The 19,666-nt window shown below is 37.6% G+C and overlaps 1 long non-coding RNA gene across 1 annotated transcript in view; it reads left to right on the top strand.

The window, feature by feature from the left end:
- Positions 1 to 12,346: 12,346 nt before the first annotated feature.
- Positions 12,347 to 19,666, top strand: part of LOC121857443 — a 61,410-nt gene continuing 54,090 nt past the window's right edge. Inside the window, exon 1 of the long non-coding RNA XR_006087187.1 lies at positions 12,347 to 12,584. This is a non-coding gene — a long non-coding RNA (uncharacterized LOC121857443). The remainder of the gene's footprint in view (positions 12,585 to 19,666) is intronic.

The raw sequence follows: 19,666 nt of genomic DNA, 5'->3' as shown, positions 1-19,666 counted from the left end.
TATAGTCGTTCGTAAAATTGATATAAACAGGTGTACTGATTATGTAATTATTATTTTTTTACCTGAAGATTAATCAGGTTAATGATTGGAATATTATACCTGACACATTATTTATCATCTTTTTCATGGTAGTATATTTTTTGTTACTGAAAAGAATTATTGGGGATATTTTTTAAAACGACTAACTAATGCTCCCGAGGCAGTGTGGATATAGTACACTGTATACTAACTCTCGGTACATAAGGCCGCCGGTACTGTACTTGGCAACCTTGAGTACCCCAAGCGCGAACCAGAGACCCTTAGGATAGGAAATGAGCTCTGTAACCACTCAGCCACAGCAGCCCTCTTTACAATATAACGAACAGCTATTGCCGTCTATGTACAGGGCATGGCAGAAACATACACTACCAACGTTTACTGACCTAGATCACCTCGGTAGTAACCTTTGTGACACCCTGTAGTGTGAGCGACATCAAAGAACCAAAAGAGTTATGGATTTTCTTCTTATTCTCCAAGACACAGGTTTGATCTAAAGGTTGCATGTTGCAGTTTGTGGTGTAAGTCAATTTGTTGCAGAGAAAGTTTCCATGTTGCATTATCTGATGTAAAAATATCAGTTACAGTAAATATACTTTCATTTTATTATTGTATTATTCGCTCTAAGAATACTATACGTACTGTAATATATGTTACAGGATTACATGTTGCAATATCCATGGCTATTTTTTTTTTAATTTGCAATATCTGAATTTAAGATTATTTCAATGTTGCAATATCTGCTTTAAGACTACTATTACTATTTCAATGTTGCAATCCCAACTCTAACACTCTGCAATATCTCATCCAAGACTATTTTTTTCATGTTGCAATCTCTCATTACAAACACACACACACACACACACACACACTTACAACATGTTATATATCAATGGTTGTGTTGCCTCTCCTGTGTTAGTTACCTCTGGGGACTAAGGAAGCACAGTGGCTGGCTGGTGTTGATGTGAATATTTCTGTAGTGAGGATAAATATTGTTGTTTTTAATGTTGTCCCATTTTCTTTCTTTCTTTATTTATTTATTTCTTTCTTTTATCTCTCTCTCTCTCTCACTAGTCTACATAATTACTTAATTCATAAAAACCCATAGAAATTAAAACCCATGAAACTAAAACCCCATGAAAATAAAAACCCATGAACTAAAATACCACTTAAATACCCCCCCCCAAAATAAACCATCAATTAAAAAACCATAAAAACCTACAATATAAAAACCTTAAAAAAAATCCCACTTGTTACCAGAGACACACCTTACCTTTTACCTGATAATACAACATGAGGCTAGAGGAGAGAGAGAGAGAGAGAGAGAGAGAGAGAGAGAGAGAGAGAGAGAGAGAGAGAGAACACTGTTATGATGGCGGAGCGGAGATAGCGTGTTCTTCACAACTCGAGGACTTAGGATCGATACCCGGTAGCTTGGTTGGCTGGCTTGGTTGGCTGGGTGATTCTACTAGTTACCTGGTTACCTGTAGCGAGGAGGGTATAGCAGAGGTGGTAGTGTGGTGTCAGGGTTCTAATGGTAACTGATGGATGATGGGGATGAAATGTGTCTCTTTCCTTAAGACAGACAGACAGACAGACAGACAGACAGACAGACAGACAGACAGACAGACAGACAGACAGAGAGACAGACAGACAGACAGACAGACAGAGATGGTGTTTTGTTTTGTTTGTGTTTTCTCATTTCCAGAAGATAAAGTTTCTAAGTTTATCGAGTAAGCAGCCAACCTCCCCTACCCCCCACCAACTGACCTCCTTCAGAAAATAGAAGATGGTTTTTATAGCCTTTTAAATATAGTTCATTTATGTATATGTATTTTATCTATATTTTATGTTACATTTCTTAAGTGAATATACGGGTTCTGACAGGTGCTACTGCTGACGGCTACTGCTGCTGACCGGTACTGTTGCTGACAACTGCTAACAACTACTGCTGACATGTGTTACTGACGGCTGCTGGAGAGTACTGGCACTGACAGGTAAAGTTCCTCTCCAAACTAATTAGTATTCCCATATATTACAGATGTACTTTGTTTACCTGACTCTTAAGTCAACACAAAGTTAGGTCAAAGTTTATACAGGTATTAAAGGCAGAGATGAAGTTAAGATACGTGTTTCTTAATAAAATTCTTGTAGTTTACTTACCTACTGTAATGGCTGTAATGGTAAACCTGTAAACTCTCCACTATTAAAATTTCCGTAAAAGAAGTTTGGTAAATGATTCATAAAAATATAAATGTGTTCTAAAAATTATGAAAGTTTCAACATACTTGAAAATGAGAAATAGTAGTAGTAATAGTAGTAGTAGTTGTAGTAGTAGTAGTAGTAGTAGTAGTAGTAGTAAGATACTCCTTACTATCAACAGACAAACTAACAGACTGTACCCTCGACTATAAGCCACCACTAAAATCATTATAACATCAACATCGAGACATAATTCCAAGCAAATGATTTCTAAATTAGTTTTGAGTTATGAAATTAAACTTCTCTTTTTACTTCAGTGTCGATTAAATCAGACAAATATCATTAACTGTTGGATATTTCTGTTTCCGGTGCTCGTTCACTCCCAGCAGCCATGACGGACTGTGAACCTGAAGGGGGAAGTGACCTATTACACCGTGAAATATATATAAATATTAAATACGTGTTTATGATAGAATTAATGGTGCTTTCATATGGGTGAGAGTTCAATGGTCTAAGTGGGGGAGGGGGGTGTGGAGTTGTGTATATAAAGAATAAATCGGGGTTTATTTTCAGGGGGCATGGGTCTCTCTCTCTCTCTCAAACTCTAATATTATATAAAAATATCTTATATACACAAGGGCCAACACCGTCTATTCTTTCGTTGTCTATTCATTGCAGTTTACACCTTCGCTTATTTAATCCTGTTAAATAGTTTATTACGCTGAACGGCCTCAGGTGAGCAGCTTGAGGCAGAGCAGCTTGAGGCAGAGCAGGTGTGGGGGGGGGAGACTGTTTACAAATGTGCAGGTGTGTCAGATGTGGGAGACTGCTTTCATAGGTGCAGGTGTGGGAATCAGCGTTTACAAATGTGTAGCTGTGGGAAGACTGTTTACAAATATACAGGCACAGGTGACGGTGTTTACAGAGGTATATGTAGGTGTGGGGAGACAGTGATTACAAAGGTATAGAAGTGACAGGTATGTGGAGACAGTGTTTACAAATGTGCCTACCCAAAATAAGTGCTTGACTTGGTCCTTGCTGGTGGGTACAGTGTGGAAGATTAAAAGTGGTGCTTGAGGGAGTGACTCATCAAAAAAGTTTTTCCAGACAGTGAGCTAATTGTTCCTTGAGGCTCCTTGTTACAGGCATATATATATATAAAGGTGTCTCAAAAAATTATAAACACACACGACATTACTCTTTAGCATGAGATTGGGGCGAGATATTGTATTATAACATCAATATTGTCTTCATACATTGCCCTCATTTATTAATAGTCTTCGCTTAACAATAAATGAAGACATTATTGCTTTTATAATACATTCATACGATTTTTATAAACATCTGTAAAGTAGTGTGGATACATTTTTCTGAGACACATTAACGCCAGGTAATGTTTTCGACAGCAACATCTTTTCTCTTCCATCCTCTTGCAATTACCTGATACAAAGGTTTTGAGTTTTAATGATGGAGGTTTAATGAGAAGATCACACACTGCCACTTTGCTCCGAGGTGGCCTGTAGGTGGTGGTGGTGGTGGTGTCAGCGAGGTGTTGACGCTAACGTGGAAGGCGAAGAGTGAGGTGTTTTGTGTTGATGATTGTTAGTGTGTGTTTGATGGAGCTGTTTCTCTCTGATAGTCTTCTTGTTCTTCCTTCTTCCTTCTTCCTCCTCTTCTTATTTTTCTTCTTCTTCTTACTTAGTTTACACCCGAGGGACCAATCAGTTGAGCAAGTCGGTGTTGAGGCGAGGAGGAGAAAATTGCGTTTTCTTGTAAAGTGGTTGACGTCGATGGTGAGGAAACCGTTCACTTCTCACCAAGACGACGGTGACGATGGTGGTGGTGATGGTGATGGTGAGGCAGAGGTCATTATTCTGCTGGTGATGTTGTGGCCAGTTTGACGCCACCAAGATAGTAGGAAGTTTTTATGGTGATTTTATTGTCAATTGGTGATAAAATATATAAACAACAGGCTTATGTCACTCACCTTAACCTCTCGTGTACAAGGGTTCGATTCTTATATGACCAACACACTTCACACACACTCTCTATAACACAATTGGAAATGAGATTGAAAATTTACACGAACAAAAATGCAAATTAAATGGAAATTTTGTCACGTAAAACAAAAAGAAGACGACTCCAGTTTGTCCATTTCGCTTAAAGACATTGAATTATAACGAGTAACAAACACGTATTTTTATCAGTTACTAAAGAGAATTTCCAGGAAAGACTTAAAGAGTTTTACTTTAAATAAAACTCGTAAAATTTATTTGATCACACACACACACACACACACACACACACACACACACACACACACACACACACGCACATTATGTAATCATGGGTCAGTCGCGAGACACGGGACTCAAGGCGTGATAAAGTCTACGGTCGCAGCCAGCCACGTTTCACTTACTCGCGTATAATAATTACTCTATCGGAGAAAAGTTAAACAGTTCGTCGAGGTGTTTTAAGCCAGTGTTTCTGTGAGACAAGTCACCAGGTGTTGGTAATATTACTCTAAATAACTAATGCTTAGGAGATGGTGGTGGTGCTGCTACTTGTACCTAGAGACCGTAATGGTGAATGTTGGGGATGATGGAGCCGCTAATAATGATGGTGGTGATGGTGGTAGTAGTCATAGTGGTTATACAAGTGATAGTAATGGCAGTAATGCTGGTATTTGGGATACTTTAAGTGATAGTGATAGTAGTAGGAATGGTAGTGGTAGTGGTAGTAGGGATAGTGGTAGTAGGAATGGTCGTAGTAGTGATAGCAAAAACAAAACTCACAAGGTACTACGACACAACACGTCAATATATTTGTTCCTTAATTAATACACGACACAGGTAGATAAAGGCTTGTTTACCTTCACCGTCAACAACAACCTTTACATAATAAACATCAAAGGGGGAAACTTTATCCTGGCGTCACTACACACACACACACACACACACACTATGCGTAAAAAGCATATAATACATACATACATACATACATACATACACTCTCTCTCTCTCTCTCACTTTCACTCATTTATCCTTACTCCAATCATCTCTCTCTCACACCTGTCACGGATGGCTGCAACAGGTATTAATTAACAGGATCACACCTGACTGTCACATCACCTGCTCTGAACCGGAGAGAAAAATGTTGCTCACTCTAAGCTGGACATGACAGACGGACAGAGACAGAAATAGACAAAGAGAGGTAGAGACAGACAGACAGACAGACAGAGAGAGAGAGAGAGAGAGAGAGAGAGAGAGAGAGAGAGAGAGAGAGAGAACAAAAGAAACGGAAAAACAATGAAAACAAATTCGATAGATAAAATACGAAAGAGGAAAATAACAAAACTAAATCACAAAAAATAAAAGAGAAAAAAAAGAGAAACATGAAATCGAGGGAAAGAAACAATGAAAAAAAAACTGAATAACGAAAAATTCACACCAATAACACACACCCAATATCAAAACGTAAACAAAGATTTCAACAAACTTTCAGTGGTATTCAGATCCATAGACACATTATATAACACCAATATCGTCCCTTCCTCCTCCTCCTCCTCCTCTCTCTCCTCCCACTCGCTTCTTCTTTCCTCTCACTCTCTCTCCTCTCTCCCCCCACTCGCTTCTTCTTCCTCTCACTCTGCCCCTTCTTCTTCCATCCCCAACCCTCCCTCACACTGCCATTCCAATCCTTACCTCTATCCCTCCCTTTTCACCCCCTCACCCCTCACCGCCCTCTCACCGCCCCTTCACCCCTCACCCCTCACCGCCCCATCCAGTACATTTTATCCGCCAATATTTACAAACAGAATCAAACTTATATATAAAAAAACAAATTATTTTTCCTGCTACGTTTTGTATTAACCTACAATTACAAAATACAAGCATCAATACAATATTCCCTCCAACAATATCTACTTCATTACAATATGTCCTTTTTACAATACAATATGTGCCCTTTAGAATACAGTATACTTCGTTAAAATACAATACATATTTTATTACAATACATAGAATACAAAACAATAAAGGCTGGCAGCTCTTTCCGTTACAGCAGCTCTTGTAACACTGTATCCAGCGACTTTATCCGGGATTATTGAAGATTAATCGCTGGGATTTTTAATTAAGAAATTCCTTGATGTAAATTGATAGTAACCTTTGTAATAGATATTATATGTGGAGGTTTACTATGTGTGTGTGTGTGTTTGTGTGTGTGTGTGTGTGTACTGGCATATTCCTGAGTATTTCTGCAGTTTCCAAATCGTCATCACCCTCATCACAAATTCATCATCACTACCACCACCACCACCACCACCACCACCACCACCACCACCACCTTCGCCCCCTCTCCGTTAACTTTACTTAAAATTTAATTTCTTGCTAGTTCGTCTTCGTTAATGGGTCATATCAGGTGTGTGTGTGTGTGTGTGTGTGTGTGTGTGTGTGTGTGTGTGTGTGTGTGTGTGCGTGTGTGAGGGATTACGAGGTACAGAAGGAGACAGTTAATGTCCCAGTCGTCAGTCAGTCAGTTCTTCTTCTTCTTCTCTTCCTCTTCCTTCTTCTTCCCTCTTCTCCCATTCATCATTTTTCACCTGCTGGACTCACCTTGTTTAAACTTGTTCCAGATCTCATTAACTCCTTCATTAACTTTCTTTACAAAAGTTATTATTCGCCGAAATATGCGCCAAGTTTTTTTTTTAATGTATCTTAACATGCTAATTTATCATCTTTCTTTCTTTCTTTCTTTCTTTTTTTCTTTCTTGAGTTTATCTGTGTTTTTATAGACCCTAATTTATCACCTATTTATTCATTTATATTTCCTTCATTTTACATTTTTATTGATGCGGTGGATGAGTGGATGAGTGGATACAGACCTCAAGTCTTATTCATCCAACTGTGGGTCACTTATTTAACAGTTGGGGAAGTGAAGGCAATCGAGTGCAGTGCCGTCCATCCATACCAGTAGAGAGAATATGTATATAATTCATAATTGAATAGATATTCATTAATATATAAAGACATTAGGTAATTAGTTACCTTAATTAATCATAATAAATTTAATTGTATTCAAGGTATTTTCTTGTCATTTTCTTATTAATTTTAAATAATTAAGAAAAACTGATTAAATATTCCACAAAATAATCATAATAATTCCTGATTCTTTTAATTAATTGTTGGCTGTGTGATAATTGCTTCACACGTTGGTATAATTCTTTTATAATTAATTGCAAAATGCTAAGTACATATAATTTTAGTCATGAACAATAGAGAGAGGTATTCATGAATAAACTAATTAGTAGAAATATAAAGGTAAATGATCTCTCTTCATTAAGGAAATAAATTAGAGCGATTGATATAATTTCGTATTTTTTGTATCAATTATACAAACAATATAAATATAATCATAAATCAATTCAGTTCCCGAGGTAAATAATTCCACTGTTCACTGTCCATTATAGGGATAGATAGATAGATAGATAGATAAATTAGAAAATAATAATAATTCAGCTATATTAAATTTTCTTAAGACATCCAAGAAAACAGTAATCCCAAAGTAATTAATATTTTTAACATAAATTAAAAAAAACATTAACTTCTATTCCCTCAAACACTTAACAAAGACGAAATAAATTACCCATAAAACGAACAAACTCTCAAGTGAAATAAAACTCGACATACCTACCCAAAAAATCCTTAAATAAACTCTATTTTCATATATACGGGAAAAATATATACCCCTTCAAGGAGTTACGTAATGTATATGTTTCCCTATAAGGTATATACATTATGAATAGGTCGACTAATTGGGTATATACACTCGAGTGAGGTGTGTGTTTGTATAGGAAGATGTTGAGGAGTATACCTGGGGGGGGGGGTCAGGTGAACGACTGGTAATGTGATGTGAGTTTTATAATGGTGAGAGATTATAAGATGAGGGAGAGAGAGAGACAGTGGAAGAGAGACAATATGGGAGACACAGTAAAGGTGAGATATTAAGACAGACAGACATTCAGACAGACAGACAGACACAAAACTCTGATCTCATCTACAATTCGATTTATACATATAACTCTTATAATAATATCAAGGATAGAATGAAATACTTTACATCAACAAAACCAAAAAAAAATAAATAAATAAAATTAGTTAAAATTAATCTATTTCTTCCCTGAATTTTAAAACTTCCTGAAATATGTAACTTATATAGAACAGAATGGTCGCAGGTATAAGTGGCGCTCAAACTTAATTATACCTGTATAATGATATAATGAGTGGTGAAATATTTAATGATCCATGAAATATAATGTTTGGGGTAAAAATTTTACTTAGCTCAGGTAACATTTGGGTTTGTGAAGAGAGCAAGTTAAGGAGTTAAGAAGTAGAGGGAATAATGTGTTTTTTTACCTAATTTATTCATAGATTCAAGATTAACGTAAGAAATAATAGATATATTCTATATATTAAAATTTTCAAATATTTATCAAATTTGTCGAAAAATATTATTATTTAAATTTTCATCCTATTATTTCTTTACTTTTGTTTCATTGTTTATAAAAAGTCTTCAATCATCCAGTCCATTCATTTTATTGAAGGGTTTTACCACCATCATTCACCAGTTAGAAAGTCTGCCTCTAACTTACTCCACCACACTTAATCCACTTGGCAAATGTTAGTTCACCCAAGCGTTGTTCCACCATCAACAAGACCACCCGATACTCCACTCATTTACTCTCGAGTGCACAGGGGTTGGCGTTCACTCCACCTTCCACTCTAGAGAGGAATCGAACCCGTGTCCACTCACTCGTAAAAAAGAAAGTTCCATCAAGTGAGCCACAGAGAATACTAGACTTTTACAAAAATTCTTGACTCGCGGATATTCGAAAACAAATTTAGTAGAGGTTAAGGTAGATATTGTGAAGTATTGTCCACAGTAGAAGTTTAAAGGAGACATATTGTGAAGTATTGTCCACAGTAGAAGTTTTAAAGAGACATATTGTAAGGTATTGTCCACAAAAGAAGTTTTAAAGGAGACATATTGTGAAGTATTGTCCACAGTAGAAGTTTAAAGGAGACATATTGTGAAGTATTGTCCACAGTAGAAGTTTAAAGGAGACATATTGTAAAGTCCACATATTTTCGTAGATTCAGGGACATTAAATACGAAAAATTTAATTTGTTTTGTTTATATATATATATATATATATATATATATATATATATATATATATATATATATATATATATATATATATATATATTTCATGAAGATCCACAATGAAAACGTGATAGTATCATAAAAACAACGGAGCACCTTAGCTTTCGTCTTTATTCAAGACATCATCAGAGGCAACTCGAAAGCTAAGTGCCCGTTTCTCCCGTGATTTAATCAAGATTATATATATATATATATATATATATATATATATATATATATATATATATATATATATATATATATATATATGCAAGTAAATCACTGTAGGTGTGTTTATCAGCATATATACTGTATGTATATATATATATATATATATATATATATATATATATATATATATATATATATATTATATATATATATATATATATATATATATATATATATATATATATATATATATATATATATATATATATATATATATATATATATACAGTATAATATTTCATAAAATGTAGAAAAATATGAACTTAATCTTTAAACACTAAATTACGTTTTACTAATATTAACACATTTTCTTAAACAAGTTAATTTTTGTTTAGTAATATTTAACAATGATAAACATATAGAGATATGTGAAGTAAATATAACCGCTAAATTAAATACATTTTTCACTGAGATCTTAAAATTTATATGAATAATCGGATTACCTGAAGATTACACACCCCAGCTTATGTTACCTGAGGGTTAGGTTAGGTTATGTTAGGCTGTTGGGTTAGGTTAGGTTAGGTTAGGTCAGGTCAGCGTCTGAATCAGAGAAAAACAAGTTGAGTTTTCAGTGACTTGAGCTAATTATTTCTTATAGAATCTTACGTAACGAACACACACATTCTTTTTCTACCACCGTTGCACAAGTGAGCTACAAAGGCTTCATGTGATCATCAGGAGTGTGAAGCCATTCGTCTCAGCGTTATTTCCTCGACAACGTAAGAACTCTTGTTGTTTTTTATGGTCACTGGTTATGTCACCATAGTTCTTAAGTGAGAGAGAGAGAGAGAGAGAGGCACTATAGTTATGAGTGAGTGTGTGAGAGGCAGTAAAGTAAGTTAGAGAGAGAGAGAGGCAGTAAAATAAGTTAGAGAGAGAGAGGCAGTAAAGTGAGTTAGAGAGAGAGGCAGTAAAGTAAGTTAGAGAGAGAGAGGCAGTAAAGTAAGTTAGAGAGAGAGAGGCAGTAAAGTAAGTTAGAGAGAGTAGTAAAGTAAGTTAGGAGGAGAGAGGCAGCAAAGTGTTAGAGAGGAGAGAGGCAGTAAAGCAGAGAGAGAGGCAGCAAGCAAGTTAGAGAGAGAGGAGAGAAGCAGTAAAGCAAGTTAGAGAGAGAGAGGCAAGAAAATAAGCAGGAGGAGAGGCAGTAAAATAAGTTAGAGAGAGAGAGAGAGGCAGTAAAGTAAGTTAGAGAGAGAGAGGCAGAAAAATAAGTTAGAGAGAGAGGCAGTAAAGTAAGTTAGAGAGAGAGGCAGTAAAGTAAGTTAGAGAGAGAGGCAGTAAAGTAAGTTAGAGAGAGAGAGGCAGTAAAGTAAGATAGAGAGAGAGAGGCAGCAAAGTGAGTTAGAGAGAGAGGCAGGAAAGTAAGTTAGAGAGAGAGGCAGTAAAGTAAGTTAGAGAGAGAGGCAGTAAAGTGAGTTAGAGAGAGAGAGGCAGTAAAGTAAGTGGGTCTTCGTCACCTTACTCAGGGATGAAAGAATCAATGTATTGGAAAAAGTTGGTGAGAAGCAAAGGTCGAGGGAGAGGCCCTTTAGTGCTCACCTCACACACTCAAGTGATCGCCAGTGCGGGAGAAAAAAAAAAGACAAGTGATCCTTCGTCTGGCGTAGTGTATGGAGGTTTATGAGTTATGTGTGAGGGTAGAGAATATATAAAAGACAGGCGATGGTCATTGCTCGCGCTGGTGATGTTTTTTGTTTAGGGTTTGTGTAGAAATACATAATGTCTAGGCGATGTTGATTGCCCGTGCTGATGGTCCTTCTATGTCACCGTCCAAACAGCGTTAACGAGGAGAGCTGGTCTTATGATGGGCATTGGCCTTCAGGAGGGGAAAATTCTATCAGTTTATCAGTTAGGAAAGGCAAATGTCATTAACTCTCTCTCTCTCTCTCTCTCTCTCTCTCTCTCTCTCCTCAGGTGTGTAGGTGTGAGAGCAGCATCACCGTAAGGTATTTTCTCTACTATATGTATTCCTCTAATTAATATTCAGGTGCGTCTTAATGAGGTAACAGGTGACCCCTCCAGGTATTTGCTTACCCCCCTCCCCTCTCTCTCTCTCTCTCTCTCTCTCTCCATTTTCCTATCTGTCTGTCTGTCAGAAGGGCGAGCAGAGACTAAGAGCAATTATGAGTTGGAAAAAAACGCAGGGAAGCAGAACCCAACAAGCAGAGAGCAGATGCAGCAGCAGGCAAGAGCACTTTAAAGTATATCTCTTCAACATAGCTAGTGGGCGGCCGTGTGTGTTGGGGGGAGAGGAGGAGGACTATGAGGCGATCTTTCCTGGCTACACCCCCCACCCCCCCTCAACATGGCTACTAATCTTCCCATCCCCCCCATTAAACGCCCCGTACTCTCACCTTACCTGTTCGAAATACAGGACACTGCCTCATAACAGAAACATTTTACCATGAACTGGCAACTGTGTGAGGTTTTTTTTTTCCTCACTGGGGGGAGAGAGGAGGAGGAGAGGGGGATTACACCTCAAACGGTGGGATTTATTGGCTCTCGGGTTTATGGAATAGGTTCGTTTTGTAGGTCAGAGGATATGTAGGATAGATAGGCGATTATATATGCCATGGTATAGGAGGAAATAATGGGGTGAAATTGGGTAGGTAGCAACTGAACGGGGACCGGCTGAGCGAGAGTTCCCAAGCCAGCTGGGGTTTAGTGTGTAGTCGACCAGCGTTGAGGGAGGAGCGCGTGCTGTGTCGTGTGTGCGCCAAGCCCCCCCTCTCCTCCCCCCTAACTACCAATAACCTTAGCCTAAAGTCTTATAAATATTCGACCGTGGATAATATAAGACTATTACCCATACGATCAGAAATAATAGTGTCGTTTATATTAGTGTTTCTATATATATATATGGAAGAATAAAAAAAATAGAAGGATAATTATGAAATGAAAGATGATAAAACAAGGTAAAAAAAATAATATGGTGTTAAGTGTTGATTTGAAATGATGTACTATACTTAGGTGTTATATACCTATCTCATACCTGTCTCTCACCTGGAGTTAGAAGGGGTGTTGTGTGTGTGTGTGTGTGTTTGGTACTGCAAGGTGTCGATGGCTTCAGAAATGCAGTCAAATGGATTTTAATTTCCGTCTTTCATAACTGGAGGTGTTGAAAGGTGCCTTGCTTTCAACTGATTTCATCTGCTTTCACCTGGGGAAAGTATATTACCTTAACTACTTTAGACTTGATTTAATTAGTAGACAAATAGTTAAGTAGTTCGTCCATAATTAATTATCGAACTACCAATTAGTAGTTTAACATGATACACACTTATATATATACTTGTTTGAATATATACATGGATACATACACATATATAGATGATACATATACATACCAATATATAAATTCATACAAACGAAATAAATATAGCACAGGACTATTTAAAGAAATAATTAATAGTTGATAGTTAAATCACACACACACACACACATACACACACATATACACGCATACACACACATACACACGAACCATTTCACTACTGTTAACTTTTCAATGTTTTCTTGTGGCTAAACCTTGAACACCTGAAGCAGTACCTGAGAGCTGGAGGTGTAGCTTCAGGTCTCAGAAGGTGTGGCGGTGGGAGGACCTGAGGAAGAGCTTGGGGAGAGATGGGCTAGTTCGCGGTATGTGGGCTAGTTCGTGGTATGTGGGCTAGTTCGCGGTATGTGTGCTAGTTCGCGGTTTGTGGGTTAGTTCGCGGTACGTGGGCTAGTTCGCGGTATATGTACTAGTTCGCTGTACAGTACGTGCTAGTTAGAGGTCTATTTGCTACTGTAACCGTGCATTAGTTCCTCGTACGTGCTAGTTCCAGGTATATCCTGGTTCGCGGTATGTGCTAGTTCGCGGTACATCTACTAGCTTACCGGTATATATACTAGCGTGAGAATGTATTGTTCCCGATACCTGTACTGGTCAATAGGATTTCTCTTACCCAGTACTTACTCTACTAATTGGTATCTAAACTAGCATAGGAAATTACCTCACCTATCCGCCCGGTATAAGAAATAATGTAGTAGTTTCTGCTATTTAGACTAGTTACAGGTAATTTTAAGCCGGTACTAGTTTCTTGTGCCCCCAGTAGCTAGTAGCGCCTACACCTGCCATACATATTGCTATTTTTTAGTATCTATGCTAGTTTTTTATACCGCTATTAGCTTGAGAGAATATCGGTACCCGGGTATTTTTTGCTAGTGCTATACTCGTTTATATACTAGTTCCCGGTACTATACTGGTGCATATACTAGTTCCCGGTACTATACTGGTGCATATACTAGTTCCCGGTACTATACTGGTGCATATACTAGTTCCCGGTACTATACTGGTGCATATACTAGTTCCCGGTACTATACTGGTGCATATACTAGTTCCCGGTACTATACTGGTGCATATACTAGTTCCCGGTACTATACTGGTGCATATACTAGTTCCCGGTACTGTACTGACGTGTATACCAGTTTCTACCTGCTATAAAATTTAGCTGTAAAATATTTTTGACGATGTGTGCGTGTGTGTTTGTGTACACGTGATGGTGCGTGTGTGTGTGTTAATGTATGTACGTATGGTGATATGTGACAGAAGGTTCTTGTTAACGTGTGTGTGTGTGTGTGTGTGTGTGTGTGTGTGTGTGTGTGTACAGTATGGTCTTGACCTCGTGTAAACTTTTGTACAAAAAAAAAATCGAGTTATGAAAACTTTGTAAATATTTCTCCTCAGACTAACAACTTACTATTGTTGGAATATACAGATGGACAGACAGACAGACAGACAGACAGACAGACAGATATAGATAAGCAAATAAATATAGATAGATAGAAAAATAGATAAAAAGCTAGATAGATATAGATAGATAAGTAGGTTATTTGATAGATTTATAGAGACGTAAATTGATAAAAAAATAGATAGATAGATAGATAGATAGATAGATAGATATATAGATAGATAGATAGATAGATAGATAGATAGATATAATTCCTTGACCATTATGTTGTACTAGAGGAGATTATAGGCCTTGTTATACCAGCTACTGTCACACACTACCACATAGGCCTCTCAGATTATACCAGCTGACGTGACCTACTAATCGCTAGGCCTATCAGATTATAGGAAGTGACGTCCTATCAATGAGGCCATACGAAATTAGGTTAATATGGCCTATAGCCTATTTTTCCATAAGCCTATCAGATTATAGAAACTTATTTGATTAACCGTGAGATAGTCATTATAGGATTATAGATAATAGCGTATTTGGTGATACATAGGCCTATCAAATCATATCTAATCGGAGCAATTAGTTGATAGGCCTTAGATATACGAGCTAATTATACATAGGCCTATCAGATTATCTTATACGATTAACTATGTATAAGTATATCTATACATTTTATACATACCAGATCGTTGTGTATAGAGCTAAAGGTAAAGCTATAAAAGGAGGAGAAAGTTGAAGCGTTTTGGAAGGTTTTCAAGCCAGCGATTTTGTGGAATTATCATATTTATGGTAATTTAGGAGAGAGAGAGATATAGAGAGAGAGGGGGGGGGAAGAGACATACAGATAGACAGAGAGACAAAGAAAGTGACAAAGAGAGACAGACAGAGAAAGAGAGAGGGAGGTGAGATATAGAAGGAGACAAAGATGCAGAGATAAAAATTATGAAAGAGAGAAAGAGATTGAAAGAGAGATACAAAAAAAGAGAGAAAGACACAGAAAAAGAAAGAGGTAAAGTACACACACACACACACACACACACACACACACACACACACACACACACACACACACACACACGCACACACACACGCACACACACACACACACACACACGCACACACACACACACACACACACACACACGCACACACACACACACTCACACACACACACACACACACACACACACACACACACACACACACACACACACACACACACACACACACACACACACACACACACACACACACACACACGCACACACAACAGTATATATTATAAATGATGGTGAGATGAAAGGAACGTCTCTCTTTGGTCTGACTGCTTGACCGGTATAGCGTACAGCAGCGGGGAAACTGCCACCACAAAACTCTATGCTTCCGGCTCACAGTGGCGGCTTATAGCATATCCTCATTATATCCGGGTTATGACAAATTACATTAGCTGGATTTACTGTACCGAGAACGTGTGGGGTATTAGGTTATTTTTTACTCTAAGATACTAAATTAAGACAATAGCTATATGGTATTTACTTAAGCCACTTACTTAAGCCATTTACTTAAGCCACTTACTTAAGCCACTTACTTAAGCTACTTACTTAATATACTGTGTGGTTCATGGACACACAGCTTGTAAATTGTAAGTTGTATATCCTGTTTTTGTTTTTTTTTTGCATTTGATTTAGTGTATTTGTATTTTTTTGTAATATTTATGGAGTGGAAACAACACACACACAGCCACATACACACACACACACACACACACACACACACACACACACACACACACACACACACACACACACACACACACAGCCACACACACACACACACACACACACACACACACACACACACACACACACACACACACACGTACACGTAAGCAACCTGTGATAATCAGATCATCAATACTGTATTCTCTCTCTCTCCTTCTCTCTCTCTCTCTCTCTCACTCAATATAAACCTTTTTTATTGCATCATCATTCTTTTTTCAACATGTCCTTGATCATCGTTGCAACATCATTATCAACATCTATCTTCATTGTCCTCACGAGTCACTTTGTCTTCATCTTCCACGTCTTTAAGGAAGGAAGTTGTAGTCTGATAGTTTGTCTTCTAAGTTGATAATGATCTAACTTTTTCTAGCCTTAATCTAACCCAAACTTAACCTATTTTAACCTTAAGTTAACGTAATCTAATCTAAACTAAATATAAGGTGTTCTAACTTAACCTATCCCTATTTTAATCTATTTTACTCCTAACCTAACCTATCCTGCCACTAACACCTCTAACCTACCTTACCCCTAATTTAAACCTAACCCTAACCAACCCCTACCCTAACCTAACCTTCCCTGCTCCTAACCTACCCTTAACCTACCCTACCCTCAATCTAACCTAACCAAACCTACCCTACCCTAACCTAACCTAACCAAACCTACCCTAACCTAACCTAACCAAACCTACCCTAACCTAACCCGAATTTCAAAATAACTTAACCTCACCAAAAACATATCTAGTTCTACTCCCAGGTCTTATTATTCATTATTGACCTTATTTTCTCCTTCTAACTCCAAATAGACAATAAAACAAACTGTGATAAATGAGGGACATGGAAGAGAACACAATAATCGCCTTTACTGAGAGAAACTGCTTGGAAAAAATCAGCTTAATTTAATATCTTTGTGAGGTTTATTTTCTGTGTGATGAGGAGGAGTAGGAGGGAGGGGAAGAGGAGAAGGAGGGAGAGGAAGAGGAGGAAGAAGGGGGAGGGAAAGGAAGAGTAAGAATGAGAAAGAAGATAGGAAGGAGGAGGACGGAAGAGGAAGGGATGGGAGAGAGGAGAAGGAGGAAGGGGGACGAGGAGAAGAGAAGGAGGAGGAGGAAGGGGAAAGGAGGAGGATATAGAAGAGAAAGGGAAGAACAAAAAAGAGAAGGAGGAGAAGGAGGAGGGGGAAGAAAAATACGAAGAAGAAGGAAGGAAATGGAAAAAGAAGCCGAATAAAAGAATACGAAGAACCAGAAGGGAACACAAGAGGCGAAAGATGTAAGAAAGGGAGAGAAAAAGAAAATATGAAAACCGAGGTTAAAAGAAATTGGAAGGAGAAGAAGGAAAATTGAAGAGAAGAGGAAGAGAGGGTAATAAATCGAGTATAGGAAACACGTAAAATAAATTGATGAACAGGGAATACGTACAAGATGGAAGAAGATGAAGAAAATGACTGAAGAAGAGGAAGAAGAAGAGGAGGAGGTAAAGATGAAGAAGAGGAGGAGGAAGATGAAGAAGAGGAGGAGGAGGAAGAAGAAGAATAATAACAACAACAACAACAACAACAAGATAAATCAATATGAAGAGAGAGATTATGCTGTGTGTGTGTGTGTGTCTGTGTGTGTGTGTGTGTGTGTGTGTGTGTGTATGTGTGTGTGTGTGTGTTTAGTTATCTCCAGGAATAGCCCAGGAAATATTAGATCCAGGTCGGGATAAACATAAGTATGTACCCACACGAACCTACCGCAAGACGTACACAGACATGAAACTACATGCTTACACACGTACACACCTACATACCTATTCATGTACTCACTTACATACGCATACACATACATGCCTACACACGTACACACCTACATAGCTATACACCTACATACCTACACAGTTACACATCTGGATGCTTACACGCACGCCAATATGTATATTTCTAAATATACATACACATAACACATATACACGCATGCATACAGACACGGATGTACTGAGACACACACACACACACACACACACACACACCAAGGCGGGTACTACTGGGTTGTCTCACTGTGAAAAATGAATAAATTTGTTGAGACGGGAGTTTTAGGTGCATGTATGTGTGTCTCTCTCTCTCTCTCTCTCTCTCTCTCTCTCTCTCTCTCTCTCTCTCTCTCTCTCCACACGCACACAGAGTATACAGTATGTGTGAGTATAAGAGTATACACATAAAGATATACACATAATCATACACCGCCTAATATAATATGCATAAAACTAAATAGGGTAAAATATGAAATGTGTGTTACGGTATAATATATGTAAACGTATGTGTGTTATACCTGAGCTAAAGGTATATGTGGGTGGGGGTATATATGTGTTAATGACTGCGTACCTGTATGTATTTGCATCCATTTATATGTAGAGAGAGAGAGAGAGAAAGAGAGAGAGAGAGCATCGCCCGACTTAGTTATTTTCTCATTTACCAACAGTTAATGGGTCCCAAAGGCTCTCCATTTCCTACCCTCTCTCCCTCCCTTCCTCCCTTCCTTCTCTCCTTCTCTTTCCCCCTTTGTTTCTACCCCCCTTCCCCCTCTTTCACATTCTGGCTCGTTCTGTATTGATACAACTCTCTCTCTCTCATCATATACGTGGAAGTGAGTTTAAAGGTAAAGGCTCAAAGCGTTCGACATCAAGTGCTCTAACACACACAAAAAAACAGACCAACAGACAAACAAACACGAGATCCAAACACACACCTAATTATCCTCAGTCATTGTATAAACGATGACGTAAACAGATTAATTATTACACGGTCATTATATTAACTTATTAGTGACAAAGAAAAATGCTGATCCACACACACACACACACACACACACACACACACACACACACACACACACACACACACACACACACACACAGGATGTAAGATAGACAGACGATCAGACAGATAAACAAATGGACGGACAGGTAATGATACAAACGGCGTTAATGATGATATAGATTACCTTTGTACACCTGTTCCACGAATAGATCTCCCAGCCAATCATAATTCACCTGGTGGTTATAACCAACCAATCAAGATATCTCTCTTAGGGTTGGCGACCACGACCCACCACAACATTGTTCCGAAAATATTAATGGAAAAAAATATTATACTGATAAATATTAATAAAAAAAGGTATTATTAAAAAGGACTTATCGAAGCGGTTCAATAGGTAGGCAGACAATAGATACGTTGATTAAGAGGGTGGAAGCTCTCTCGAGTCTAGCTATCGATTATCTATACTGGAAACGAAAGCAGTTTTTACCAAGATGAAATTAATAATATTTTTTTATATTTTTTTAATCCTTTAAATTATTTCACGGTTATTATTTTAGTTTATGGTGTATTATATATTATTTTATTTACTCATTTACACTTTGTTATTTTTTCATTTCGTTTTATGTATTGTAGATGTGATTTATTTTACACTTTTTATTTTTTCTGATTAAGGATTTTTTTTTTATAAAGTAATCT

The sequence above is a fragment of the Homarus americanus genome, unplaced genomic scaffold, assembly GCF_018991925.1.
Source record: "Homarus americanus isolate GMGI-L3 unplaced genomic scaffold, GMGI_Hamer_2.0 scaffold15541, whole genome shotgun sequence".
NCBI lineage: Eukaryota > Metazoa > Arthropoda > Malacostraca > Decapoda > Nephropidae > Homarus > Homarus americanus.
The sequence above is the reverse complement of the archived record's forward strand: the minus strand, read 5'-3'. Positions and strand labels throughout refer to the sequence as shown.